The 14326-nt window shown below is 39.4% G+C and overlaps 1 long non-coding RNA gene across 3 annotated transcripts in view; it reads left to right on the top strand.

Moving 5' to 3' along the window:
* The window catches only part of LOC129471303 (uncharacterized), a 128279-nt gene that overhangs the window by 15259 nt on the left and 98694 nt on the right, over window positions 1–14326 (top strand). For all 3 annotated transcript variants that reach the window (XR_010118667.1, XR_010118669.1, XR_010118668.1), the window contains exon 3: window positions 767–942. This is a non-coding gene — a long non-coding RNA (uncharacterized lncRNA). The remainder of the gene's footprint in view (window positions 1–766; window positions 943–14326) is intronic.

Raw genomic sequence — 14326 nt, 5'->3', positions numbered from 1 at the left:
CTGGGGTCCCAGGTGTATTCCTGGAAATCTCAGTGGCCAAAGAGGTGGCTGCCATGCCATTTGAAGTCGGATTCAGGTACAAGAGGTTTTATTAAGGAAATTTTTTCAGTAGAAAATGGTAAGGGTATAGGAAGGCAGGATAAAGAAGAGAAAATTACTGGTCAAAGCTGCAATTTCAGGTAAAGTGCCAGCCTTGGCCCACAGAGAGCTTAGAGCATAAATTACATGTCAGAGTTTGTCCCCTCCCACAGCAAGGGAGCTGGGCAAAAGCAACACTGTGCCAGCCATTGGTTACAGCTCGCCTTGGTCAGTGGGATGTAAATCCTGGCTCTCTATAGGCACAGCAGCCCTGTTAGCTCCAAGGCAATCCTCTGAAGAAGGTTGCAGATGCAAACTTTGCAGCAAAAGGAAGAAGTAGTTGGGGGCTGGGCACACAGCATTTGGTAGAGGGGATCTGAAAGGGCCACATGGTGTTCCCTGCACATGCCCATTCCTAAGTGGCCAAAATGTTGGCTCTGTATGATTGGCAACCCCAATAAGCACCATGCTTTTGAGCCAGGGAGGTGAGGTTTACCAAAAGAGGGGCAATCCTGTTTGTTGCTCTTTTGAAGAAGAAAGAAGTGATGGGCAGACAAAATCTGTATAGCTTCAGCTGATTTGGACTTACCAAATTTGACCCCAAGGAAGTTGCATTAAGGTCCGATAAACACACACTTAGAAAAGGACAGTTGCATTTACTGAGCATCTGATACTGTTTTGTCAACAGCTTTATTGTAGTAAAATTTGCATACAATAATGGCATGCATTTAAAGTGCACAATGTGATAAATTTTGACATATGTATACATCCATGAAGCCGGCACCACAATCAAGATAATGAACATCTCGCTTACCCCACAAGTTTCCTGTGCCCTCTCACTCCTCTGTATTCTTCCATCCTCAGGTAATCACTCATATGCTTTCTATCACTATAGATTATTATGTATTTTCTAAAATGTTATATAAATAGAATCCTAAGAGTACATACTCTCTTTTGTCTGTTGTATTTATTTTGAGATTAATTCGTGTTGGTTTTTGCTTCAGTCATTTATTCCTTTTTATTGCTGAGTAGCATTCTATTGTAAAGATATACCACAATTTGTTTGTCTGTTCACCTGTTGATGGCCTCTAACACTTTTATATGTCATGTTGCATTTATATGTCATATTCTTTTCACACTACTGTGAGGTAAGTCTTATTATGCCCATTTCAGGGAATATGCATTTAGACTTCGGAGAGAGAAACTAAGTTACCTAATTGCTCAGCTAATAAGAAGCAGAGCTTAGATCTCTGTTTTTTAACTCAGTAAAGCCTGTTTTTTTTTCTTATCCCACCATCTTTCTAAGCACAGATCTGCACACAAAGTTAGACACTCATTAGTTGATTTTTATCTACTCTAATTAGCACAACTTACATATTCAGAAAAGCTTCTCCAATTTTATATGCTTGCTTTCAGCTTTGATGCTGTATTTATACCACAGTTGGGAAATAACCTATTTTCTTCTCTCTTTTCTCTTCAAAATAATAAACCAGAAGAACTCAGTATCCAAAATTTGGTCGTTTTTACTCTACTATACTGAACGATTAGTCCATTTTACTATCATGCCAAGCAGCTCACTCTTTAACAAGTCAACACTAAGTTGCTCTATTCAGATGCCTTGAAATTTCAAAGTAAAATGGAAAATGATACTAGATGAAAAACATTAAGAATTTCAGCAGATTTTGCAGTGATGAAACTTTGTCTTACCTCTTAGAAAATGCCATTGCACTGACTTTAGTGCCTTAAACTTCTAAATTGCATTTGACTTACATGTTTTCACTTGTGTATGTACAGTCTCCCCAATTCAATTGTGAACTCTTTGAGAGCATCTAGCAAGCCAACTCTGTATAAAATCTGGATGTCCAAGTTCAAAGCTCTAATTCCACTCAACCCAGATGGTATACATTCGAATCCTGTTGGCCTAATGTTTTCAAATGGAAAGAATACAATTAGAAAGATTTTACCTGAATTATAGAAGCATCATAAAGCAGTGAGAGCCTAGAGGCTAAGGAGTCATGGGGAAGTTAAATAAAGTCTTAGTCATGAAGATCCTATTTAAGCTTGTCTATATCCTCTAAGTGATTGCCTCTGTAGTCAGCTTACTGAAAGCCCTTTAATTCTCTCCACCTAAAGTCATTTCTCTGTCTTTGGAAGCAAGCTTGGTCAGCATGCAGGGCAGGCTAGAAGTGCAGAAAGGTTAATGCTCCAGGAATCAATCCTAAACCAATAACAGAGAGTTGGTAGATAAGTACCCTAATGCCTTTGCTTCTGGGAAGGGGTAATTCTAAAGCTGTTCTACTTTGTTTTGAGTTCCCCCAGTGAGCTGGGTTCTGTTACCCACAGCAGTCACCTCCTCAAGAAATCACCCTTTATCTTCCTTCTCTGTCTCATATCTCTGTTTTTCTCCCTGTGTCTTGGGATCACTTCTCAAATAAACTTCTTGCACCAAAATCCCTGTCTCAGAGGCTAATACTGGGGAAAGCCAAAGACAGACGTTAACCACCATGGCACGTCTATAGCATATTAGGTTAAATATTTTATATACATTAATCCATTCAATCCCCATAATGAAGATAAGAGGTGGGTATTTTTATTCTCATTTGATGAATAAATGAATTGAAGTCTGAAATTTAAGAAATTTACCCATGTTTACACTTTATGTGGCAAAGTCAGGTGCCCCGCGCCCCCAAGTGAGTGAATCCCAACCCTATGTTTTGTATTTGTGTTTTTTTGTTTTTTTTGAGACAAAGTCTTGCTCTGTCATCCAGGCTGGAGTGCAGTGGTGTGATCTTGGCTCACTGCAACCTCTGCCTCCTGGGTTTAAGAGATTCTCATGCCTCAGCCTCCCAAGTAGCTGGGATTACAGGCACCCACCACCATGCCCAGCTAATTTTTGTATTTTTAGTAGAGACGGGGTTTCACCATGTTGGCCAGGCTGGTCTCCAACTCCTGACCTCAGGTGATCTGCCCGCCTTGGCCTCCCAAAGTGCTGGGATTACAGGTGTGAGCGACCATGCCCAGCCTCAACCGTATGTTTTATACACTATAAAAACTCTCAGGCTAGCTCCCTTGGAATTGTGGAGTACAGAATTAACACAACCTCACCTGTTAGCGCTGGAAAATGTCAACATCTTTTTCTTATATTTATGATAGTGCCCAGGAAAGGGCTGGGTACATTACAGCTCCCAGTAAAAGCTGGTTAAATTGCAAGGATTTTTTCTTTATTTGTTGTGACTCTCGTGAAACCTTGACAAGCAGTTTAGAATGAACATTGGCTTTGCTAGCTGTATTTGCAGCAGTAATATCAAAATGATATCCTATTCATGTTTCTGCAAGAGTAATGTCTACCATTCATTCTGGCCTCACTGATGGTGTGCTGATAAAATCACTATAAGTGAACATTCTCATTCTGTGCCTTTCATTATTGAGGAGGGAAACTCAAGGAGTTCCAAATATATTTTATTTTTTTAATATGATAACATGCACACACAATTTTCCTCATTCTTGAATGTATGTAATTTATCTATCAGAGTAGGTTTCACTTTTTATGCACTTGCTTTTATTCCTTTCTCATGCATATGTCAGAGGGAAGGGATTTTAATCACTGAAGGAGCATTTGTATAATAAAACTGATCTCTGCAGTTCCTTCAGAGAAGAGCATGAATAATCTGTATATTCTTAATGCATTTCTCCAAATATGAGTTTCAATTTGCACAGAAGTTTCAATAAATTGTTTTGTGTCCCTAAAGACCTACAGATGCCTCGTGGGATACATTGTAAAGGATTCCATTTGGAAAGAATTTTGCTTGTGAGCAGTATTTTCTCTATACTTTTCTTCCCTCTGTTAATGCCTAATGACATTGAATAATACAATCATTCTTTTTTTCTTTTTCTTTTAATAAGTGATAGATACAACATGAACTTCAGTCTAAAGTTTCTGAATTGTTCAGAATTCATCAACAACTTTTCATTCAAGGATTTCAAAGCACAACATACAACAAAAATTGAGGTCAAATTGTGATGTGGTTTGGCTCTGTGTTCTTACCCAAATCTCATGTTGAATTGGGATTTTGAGTGTTGGAGGCAAGGCCTGGTGGGAGGTGATTGGACCATGGAGGTGGTTACTAATGGCTTTTCACCATCCCCCAAGTGCTATCTTGTGATAGAGTTCTCACATGATCTGGTTGTTTGAAAGTGTGTAGCATCTTCCCCTTCTCTCTCTCTCTCTCTCTCTCTCTCTGTCTCTCCCCTGCCATCCGTAAGAAGACATACTTGCTTCCCCTTCACCTCTGCAATGATTGTAAATTTCCTTAGGCCTCCCCAGCCATGTCTCCTGTACCGCCTGTGAAACTGTGAGTCAATTAAATGTCTTTTCTTCATAAATTACCCAGTCTCAGGTAGTTCTTCATAACAGTGTGAGAATGGACTAACACAAATTGTAACTTGAATTTCTATAATAATTAACTTTGCATTTAATAAGTAATGCACACTACACTAAGTTTTATGTATTTTATCTTTACAATATTCCTATGATGTGGGTACTGTACTCATTTTATTGATAAGCAAACTGAGGCTGAGAAAGGATGCTTTGCAGGAGGTCACACAATTGTTACAGTGTTTAAATATTAATCACAAGTTTTGTCATTTTATACCTTTTTAATGAGTACTGTACAGACATTCCCCTGCAGGTTAGCCCAAATGTCAAATAATTTCTCTCTAATAGTTGATACTTGTTCTGAAGGCATTAAATAGCTTGTTATTTACATTATGTTGCTGAAGGCTTTACATAATACTTTGCTTGAATTGTTATAAAAGGAATGGCAGTTAACATTGTTGTTACATCTCAATCAATGTTAACCAATTCAACTTAGACAATAACATCAAATTCTTCATGTTTTTGTTGCTTTGGTGATTTAGAAGGGTTCAGAAACTCTTCACATACATATGCCAATGAGTCATTTCTGGATTCATTGTGCTGGTAGTATGGATGAAACATGCTGTTTTAAACATAAATTAATTACAATGGGCAGAATAAAGAAAGATTCTACCTCTTAAATTTATTTATTTATTTAATTATGATGATGATTTTTTTTGAGACTGAGTCTTGCTCTGTTGCCCAGGCTGGAGTGCAATGTCGTGATCTCGGCTCACTGCATCTTCCACCTGCTGGGTTCAAGTGATTTTCTGCCTCAGCCTTCTGAGTAGCTGGGACTACAGGTGTGCGTCACTACACACAGCTAATTTTTTTTTTATTTTTAATAGAGAAGGGGTTTTGCCATGTTGGCCAGGCTGGTCTCGAACTCCTGACCTCAGGTGATCCACCTGTCTCAGCCTCCCAAAGTGATGGGTTTATAGGTATGAGCCACCACGCCCAACCTACCTCTTAAATTTAAGTAATTTTTTTAGCTTAAGGATGTTATGAAGCTTCAAGTCTGTTACCTAGGAAGCTTATAACACTCTAACATTAATAGAGTATCATTTTTGTAATTGTTTATAAAATTTCATGTGAAAAATGGGAAAGAATTTTTGTTTTAAAAAATCTTTTTGGACCTCTAACTTGTGCCAGGCATATTCCAAGGTGTTAATTACTTCCGTTGCATTGTGGTAACAGCTTGAGAAGCAGAGTGCTGATAGTCCACATCCATTTTATTAAGGTTATGTGAGGTCAAGAAATTTGCCCAAGTTGAAGTCACTTGGAAGTGTCACAGTGGGGATTTTTTTTCCTTTAAAAATTTTTAAAAATTTTTTTCTTTATAATTTTTTTATGCATGTGTATTTTTAGTACAGACGGGGTTTTGCCACGTTGCCCAGGCTGGTCTTGAACTTCTGAGCTCAAACAATCTGCCTCAGCCTCCCAAAGTGCTGCGATTACAGTTATGAGCTACCGCACCTGGTCCAGTGTGGGAATTTTAATCATGGACAGTCTAACCTCACAGTGCAGACCTTTTCTGTTTCAGCATATCCCAAAACATGGATGACACCAACCAGTAATTACAAAGATGATAATCGGTGCTATGTGAAAATTACGTTTTTATTTGGGCCACCTATTGAATTTGGTTAACAATAGGTGGAACAAAGTTAATTGTATTTCTTTACTATAGGATTTCTCAGAGCCCATAATATGCTAATTCACAAACTAAATCTGAGTTATGGCAGGCTCCTAGGATTCTAACCCCCCAGCCTACCTGTCCTATCTGATCTTCCTCTGAGTGAGGGTGGGATTTGTGAAACTGATGGGATAGCACTCCTGTGACTAAGGCTGTATGATGTAGCAAAAGTGAAGGATCACAAATCAGTTGACTTTGCATTAGTCAAAAAAGAGAATCTCCTGTGTGGGCCTGACTTAATAAGAGGGACTGGGCTCTTCATGCTGACCTTGAAGAACAGACAGCTAAATACGACTGCCTATGGAGAGAGTCCGCCTCTTTCTTCTGGGGGCCTCAGTTCAGCCTCTACCAGGAGCTGAATTCTACGATGTGAGCTTGGAGGACAACCCTGAATTCCAGAAAAGAACATAGCTAACACCATGATTTCACCCCTGTTAGACTCTGAGCAGAGGACCCAGCCAAGCCAAGCTTGGACTCCTGACCTAGATAAAAAATGGTTGTTGTTTTAAGCTGGTAAGTTTGTGGTGATGTGTTATGCAGCATAGAAAACTCATACGGGGATATAACATTTTGTTTTCAAGAAATCTTTCTTTTTTTCCCTAGAGTATCTTATGGGACTGGTGTTCCATAGAATCAACTTTGGGAAATGCTGTGTTTTTTATGGCATTCTTTTCTCCTTCAGAGAAAGACTGATGGTTAGACACAGCCTCTGCTACCAGGAATGGTTGGGGCTTGTGATTAAGAGGAGAAGGGATGCATGCCTCTTTGGTGAACCTGGCCTTCATGCGGGATGAAGGCTGAAGTTGATGAGTTAGTGAGGTGAGGTTGACTTGATGGTTGGTAGGGAGGTGAGGTGAAGTTGAGTGGGATGGTAGTGTAGGTTGAGTTGATGAGTTAGCAATGTTTAGTGAGAGTGATGGTTAATTTTATGTGTCCACTTGACTGGGCTATGAAGTGCCCAGATATTTGGTGAAATATTATTTCTTGGTGTAACTGTGAGGGTATTTCTAGATGAGATTGAGATTTGAATTGGTGGACTGAGTAAAGCAGATTGCCCTCATTAGTGTGGGCAGGCTTCATCCAATCTGTTGAGAAGGCCTAATAAAATAAAAGGCTGCAGCAGAAAAAAATTCTCCTTCTCTGTCTGTGTTCAAACTGGAACATCAGTCTCCTCTTGCTTTTGGTCTTGGGTATCTAACTTGCCTATTGCAGATCTTTGAATTTTTGGTCTCCATAATCATGCAAGCCAATTCCTTATAGTAAATCTATATCTATAGTTGTATCTCTTATTGGTTCTACTTCTCTGGAGAACCTAGACTAATACAGCTGGGTTCACAGTGACAGAGAGTGGTAGGGACCTGGAGTCATGAGTGGGCTACTCAGATAGGTCCTCACATTGTGATATTTATCCTGGGGAATTATCACAGCCAAGGCACTTCCCTTCTTATCCTTACTGATTATGAAATTCACACTATCAATGTCCCAGAATTGATAAATGATTCCTTCCAAAAACACTAAAAGAAGGAAATCAAAGTGCCCACAATTTACAATGATGAACACAGGAGTTGGATACACCATCTTTTGAGTGGGTCTTATTGGGCCATCTTCCCCTTACAAAACATCACATTTGTGATGTTTTAGATATGGGTAGTAAGACAGAAGGGCACATCCTAAACAACATCTAGGTTTCTGACATGTTAATAGAATGGATGATTGACAGTGGCCATTCATGAGAAAGGGTCTCAGTTAAGTGGAGAAAGATCATTAGTTAAGTCATGTTGAACTTGAGATGCTTTTGAAACATCCAAAAAAAAAAAAAAAAGGAGCTGTTGAGATCTGCCTGGGCAACAAAGTGAGACCCTGTCTCTACAAAAAATAAAAAAGTTAGCTGAGCATGCATACCTGTCATCTTAGCTACACTGGAGGCTGAGGCAGAAGGATTGATTGAGCCTAGCAGTTTGAGGATGTAGTAAGCTGTGTTCACACCATTTCACTTCAGCGTGTGTGACAGAACAAGACCCTGTCTTAAAACAACAACAACCAAAAAGAACTGTTAAAATTAAATATGTGGTCTCTCCCAGGCTGAGCCTATATATATATATATATATATGTGCTCCATCTGCATAAAGATAATAAATGAACCTATGATCATGAATGAGATTCTCCAAGGAGTGGGATCAAAAGAGAGGCCCTAAGATTCCTGAGGAATTCCTACGGCTAATGGGCTGGTAAAGGAGGATGAGCCTGAAAAGATGACAAGAACCTTTTGTAAAAGCATAAGAAGATAGAGTTTGAGTTCCTACTTGAAGGATAATTAAGCTTCTGACTATAGCTATCAGTAGGAAGGACATTCAGGGATAGAGGGAAGATAATGAGCTAAATCATTCAGGGCAAAGTGAGCAGAGCAGATGAAGGCAAGGGCAAGTTACATAGTTTTGATTGTTGAGGCTGAGAGAGAGAACTAAAAAAGGAGATAATTGCCTTATGACACGCAGTCTGAAATGCCATTGTACAGATTTGTATTCATCCAGCACACTTGTGGTTTCGAAACTCAGGAGGCCAGGTGTTAGTGCTCTGCACCTCCTACCCGCACATCACTGTGGCACCTTCGCTGCCATCTTTTCATGTGTGGCTAACATAGTATTTTGAGACATGAATTTGTTATCTATAGAGTCACAGATATGAATCTGTATTATGTTTCCTCTGTGTATTTCCTTCAACTGAAATAGGAATATGCTCTATACACTCATGACCTGTTTTGTTTTTCCATAGTGAAGGCCGCAGGTTGGAATCTCAAATTACCTGGAAGGATGAGGCAGGGAACGTAAACAGGTCAAGTGGACTGGGTGCAAGAGACCCAGGAGATGATGAGGTCTGTAGTAAACTGAAGAGCCACTTTTCTCCTTTAAAGGATTCAGATCTAACTTAAACAACAAAACAAAACACTGTGCAAGCCACACGATGCCTGTCTGTGCGCTGTAGTCAGCCACAGGGCCACCTGTTGATGACCCCTTGACTAAATTTTGGAGGAATTGGGTGAGGAAGATAATAGAAAAGTAAAAAGTCTAAAACTTATAGGTATACATACCAAAGCGTCCTAAAGAAGTAAAGGGGAGTGTATGATTTCCTCTCCCCATCCCCCAAGGTTAGAGGTATCCCTCCACATTGAGGAGGGGTTGGAGAGACCAAAGGGAAGTTTAGAAGTGCCTGAATCCTGCCCTCATGGCTGCCTGGGAGGTAGTTAAGCCTCAGGACAATGGCTGTCCATGAACAGACCCAGCATGGAAGCAGCAGAGACCCTGTGCACTGGAAGGGCCAAGTGGGCAGGAAGAGTGTGGGGGTAATCGGTGCTAAATCCTTGGTCCCACACATCACTGAGAAACCAGGAAAGCCCCTCTATTGTTGAGACTTTTGGCTCAGCCGAGGATCCCAGCACTATGGCTCAACCCTGGAAATGTGGGAGAGGTCACGTGTTAGAGTGAGATTTTCTTTCCTCCTAAAAAAAAAAAAAAGAACAATCAGAAATTAAGCTGTTATTTTAAAAATACAAATACAGATATATGACAAATTTTACCCACCTGGGTCTAAGGCCCAAGATTCATATCTGTTATGTACATTCTGGATTTCTACAAAAAAATTATCTGGAAATAAACTGAATTCACTGCTGTGAGTGACTAATTACCCTGAGTTGCCAGGGCTCTCTCAGTCTTTCAAATCTCAAATGCTAAAGCTGGGGAAGTCCGAAGCAAAGCAAGACAAACTGATTCCTCTATCACTACCAATGAAGCTCTAGCAAATTCCTGCCCTGAACAAGGGTAGGTTTTTGAAGAGGAGAGTGTTGTGATCAGAGCTGTGTTTTGAGATCAACCTACTTACCATGTGTATAATTAGTGGGAAGAGAAAAGAGGCCCTGAGACCAGTTCAAGTTGGGCGGTGGCTCTGATGAGAGAGAGGGGGTCTGGATTAGGAAAGAGGGTGTCAGAACATAAAGTAGAGGCAAGATTCAGATGATGCTGTAGTGATAAGTGGTTATGTCACCAAACTGGGGGATGTGGAGTCAGGTTTTGGGGACTAAATAAAACCTTAGCCATGCTGGCTGATTTTTAGGCAGTATCTCCATCAGGCTATGCCAGTAGTTCTCAACCAAGGAGAGACATTTGGCAATGACTAGATGTTGTTGGTTATCTCAACTGGTGAATGCTACTGGTGTCTCATAGGTAGAGGCCAGAGATGTGTATAAACATTGTACAACACACAGGACAGCCCCCACAAGCAAGAATTAGCCATCCCTAAGCGTCAACCACACTGAAGTTGAGAAACGCTAGGCTATGTGAACCAGTATGAGAAACACATTACTATTATTATATAGAACGTATATTCTAGGTCTATGTAATGATGTATGCTCTTACAGAAAATATTTGTTTCATTAGACAATGAACTTTTTCAAGTCAGATGTTTTTGTCTCTGATTTTCCGGAACCTAGTACATAATAGATGCTGAAAAATTGTTCAATGACTAAAGAACAATAGCCATCACTTTTTTGAGCTGTTACCATGTGTCAGGAACTTCTTTATAATTGCATGCAGTGTTCATAACAACCCTCAGTGTTAGGGTTATGATCCCCTCATTTTATGGATAAAAATCTGACTACCAGAAAGGTAAGTCACTTTCTATTAGGTTGATGCAAAAGTAATTGCGGTTTTTGCCATTACTTTTGCACTAACCTTGTAGTAACAAAAGGAGCCAGTATGGAAACCCTTGCATATCTGACTCTGATGTTTATTTTGCTAACCACAACCCTGAACCAACTCTGTTTTAACCTGGGTCCAAATTGTATTGGCCATATTCAAATTTCCAATTACCCGAATGCTCTAATAAGGCCTTTATAAGCTTCATAAACTATCCTCTCCTCTTTATTTTTTTGTTTGTTTATTGCCACTCTCTAAACTTGCTATTGCCATATGCACATTGAGTTTATAAATGTACCATATTAGTCAAGAACATTCTTTTTTTATAGCAAAAACATTTATAGTTGTAGTCCTGGGATTTATGTGTTAATATTACCAGTTGGATAGTATATTTGATATTATTTTAGTAGATAAGAAATCCTTGATGATAACAGTGAGCAAAAATTGCCACTCCTCTTCCCATTAAAAAAAAATCTCATTCTATTATTTTGGGGTGTAATGTAACCCAGTGCATTTTCATTTTATTCACTGCTTATATTGTTCTCTCAGTAAATTTATTCAGGAAAGAAAAAGAAATTTAACTGAGATGGGGAAAATTCAACAGCAATATACAGTCAGCTCTAAAGAATGTATACTGTCGTTTACCACTGTTAGGCTGTCTGATGGTTGATTGCTTTCTGAAAGCTCTAAAAACAGGAGATCAATATGCTGTAAAAGTCTGTTTTAGCATTGCAGGAATTTTTAACCACACTGTACTGCTATCGGTACATGGCTAGAATAGACTAATCCTGCAAATAATTCATAGAAACCCCTCCACATTTTTTACCATCTGGCCCCAACCTAACTTTTCCATCTCATCTTCTGTCCCCATCTACACTCCTGTCTCATAAGATCAAATATCATTGACTGAATGTGCCCTAAATATCCACTTACCTGGATGTTCAGTTCTTTTGGTCTAAAGCGTTCTACTCTCCTAGGTGAAGATCAGTTAGTTCTTTAAAGCCAAATTCAAATACCACACCAAATATGAGGCCTTTCCTCACCTGGTTCTCTCTAACCAGCAATCATTCACTCACTCACTCAACACATTTTTATTGAGCCTTATGTCAGGTACTGTTGAGAAAGTGGCAAATAAAACAGATATGGTTGCAACCCTCCTTGAGCTTATGGCCAACAGCAACCCAGAAACATTAATTACTGCCTTTCCTGGATTCCCACACTGTTGCTTTTTGTCTCTATTTATGTTCTATCACGTCTTTAATATTTTTTTTTTACCATGGGCCTACCCCTGAGCATCATAAACAATTCAGTGTCTTATTAATAGTTGCATTTTCTCAGTCCCATCCAAACCTCTCACATGGTAGGCACTCAGTAGACTTCTGTGCAGTAGGATTAGATTTTCTATGTGATAACCTGAAATAGTCCAATAAATCAATTACATAATTCTATGGTTCCACTTTAATTTATTTATTTATTTTTCATTTTTTTGAGACATGGTCTTTCTCTGTCATTGAGGCTGGAGTGCAGTGGCATGAACCTGGCTCACTGCAGCCTTGACCTCCCGGACTCAAGCAATCCTCTCACCTCAGCCTCCAAAGTAGCTGGGACCACAGGTGTGTGCCACCACACCTGGCTAATTTTAAAAATTTTGTAGAGAAGAGGTTATGTTACCATATGTTACCAGGCTGGTCTTGAACTCCTAGGCTCAAGTGATCCTCCCCCCTCAGTCTCCAAAAGCCCTGGGATTATAGGTGGGAGCCACCATGCCTGGCCAACTTTTATTTTTCTAATACTGGTCTCTCTTTTCTCTTTAACTGTTGCCCTGGATGTAAGCAGAAAAATAAGCAAATAGTTTTGTCTGTTCAAGGTCCCTTATTTTTTTCTGATTTAAAATGCCCCAAAATTTAAACTTGATTTATTCTAGATCTGTGCTACTCAATACATGTGGCTACTGAGCACCTGAAATGTGATTAGTCTAAATTGATCTTTGCTGTAAATGAAATCCAGTGGAATATACACTGGATTTTAAAGATTTAAAATATCTGATTAGTACTTTTATATTGATTATATACTAAAATTATAGAATTTTGATTATATTGGATTAAATAAAACTATATTATTAAAATTTTTACCTGTTTAATTTTGCATTCTCAAATGTGGTTATCAGAAGGTTTTTAATTGCATGCATGGCTTGCATGATGTTTCTGTTGGACAGAGCTGCTCCAGATTCCTGTCCTTCCCCTTCTCTGGCTCTTCTTCCCAGAGCAGTTGCTATAAGGAGGCTCCTATCTCATTCTGGTATTTGGGGTGACAGTCCTTAATGCTGGCTTTGCCTGTAGCTAGCTTGTTGCACTTTGGAGTCCAAAGGTCGTATCTGCTAGGCACATAGGAAGACACAAGGGTCTAGATTCTTGGCCTTTCTTTTTTCTTGTCTCCCTCAAGACTAAACCTGTTAGCACGGCTTCCCATTTTCCTTCCTGGAAATATCTGGTTGTGTATCACTTCTGTCTCCATCTCTGAAGCAATTGGTCTCAGCTTCTTAGCCCAATCTTCATGGCAGAAGAACTGCAAATGGGGAAACCAACTTCCTCCCAAGAAGCAAAATGCAGTTTGATATTTCAAACTGTCATTTCCTTCATATATATTGATTGCTTGAGTGAAAAACTCAAAACATTGAGCCATAGCTTGAGTTCATCACATGGGAAGTAAAACTTAGTTTCTGTCATTGTCTCATTCACTTTCCAGGCCAGAGGAGTTTTCAAAGAGGATGCTGCAATAAGCCTCACAAGAACATGGGCTTTCTGGTAAACCACTCAATGGGTAAATGTTAGTTTTGCAGACCCAGAGTAAGTCCCTAAGTAAACCCAGCTATTTATAATTTCCCCAGGGTTTAAAATCTCAAGCTGTGAGAATTCTCAGTTTTCACTTGTGACAGGACAGAATGGAAAGATTCCCTCTATGACTACTGGTTCTGTATATTTCATGCCACTTTGGGCTCCAGTTTACATCCTAATTTAACAATTCAGTGTGCAAAATTTCCATCTTTTAATACCCCACCCATCACTAGGTTGTAGCTTCAAATAGGCCATCATTATCAAAGCTTCTTGGTGAATCCCTTTGAAAATATTGCTAAGCAGTCCATTCTATTTTATAAAATGTCAAATGATTGTCCATGGATGCTTACTCCGCCCTTTCAATGACTAATCTGTATAATCTGTAGTCCTATCAACGAGCTGTTTTTCTCCTCCCGGGTCCTGCTGTTGTTCATCCCATTTCCCTCCCTGGCAAATGTGACAGTTGTAGCTGTTGTTATTTTTCTCAAATGAGTTTAAATTGTGAATTACATCAGTTCATCACAGCCAAAGCAAACCTCTTTTTAATTGCAGATCTCAAATATCCCCCCTCTAAATTAAAATAAAATGCACAAAATGCTGCCAACTGTTTTTCCAACTC

The sequence above is a fragment of the Symphalangus syndactylus genome, chromosome 21 (genome assembly GCF_028878055.3).
Source record: "Symphalangus syndactylus isolate Jambi chromosome 21, NHGRI_mSymSyn1-v2.1_pri, whole genome shotgun sequence".
Lineage (NCBI taxonomy): Eukaryota > Metazoa > Chordata > Mammalia > Primates > Hylobatidae > Symphalangus > Symphalangus syndactylus.
The sequence above is the reverse complement of the archived record's forward strand: the minus strand, read 5'-3'. Positions and strand labels throughout refer to the sequence as shown.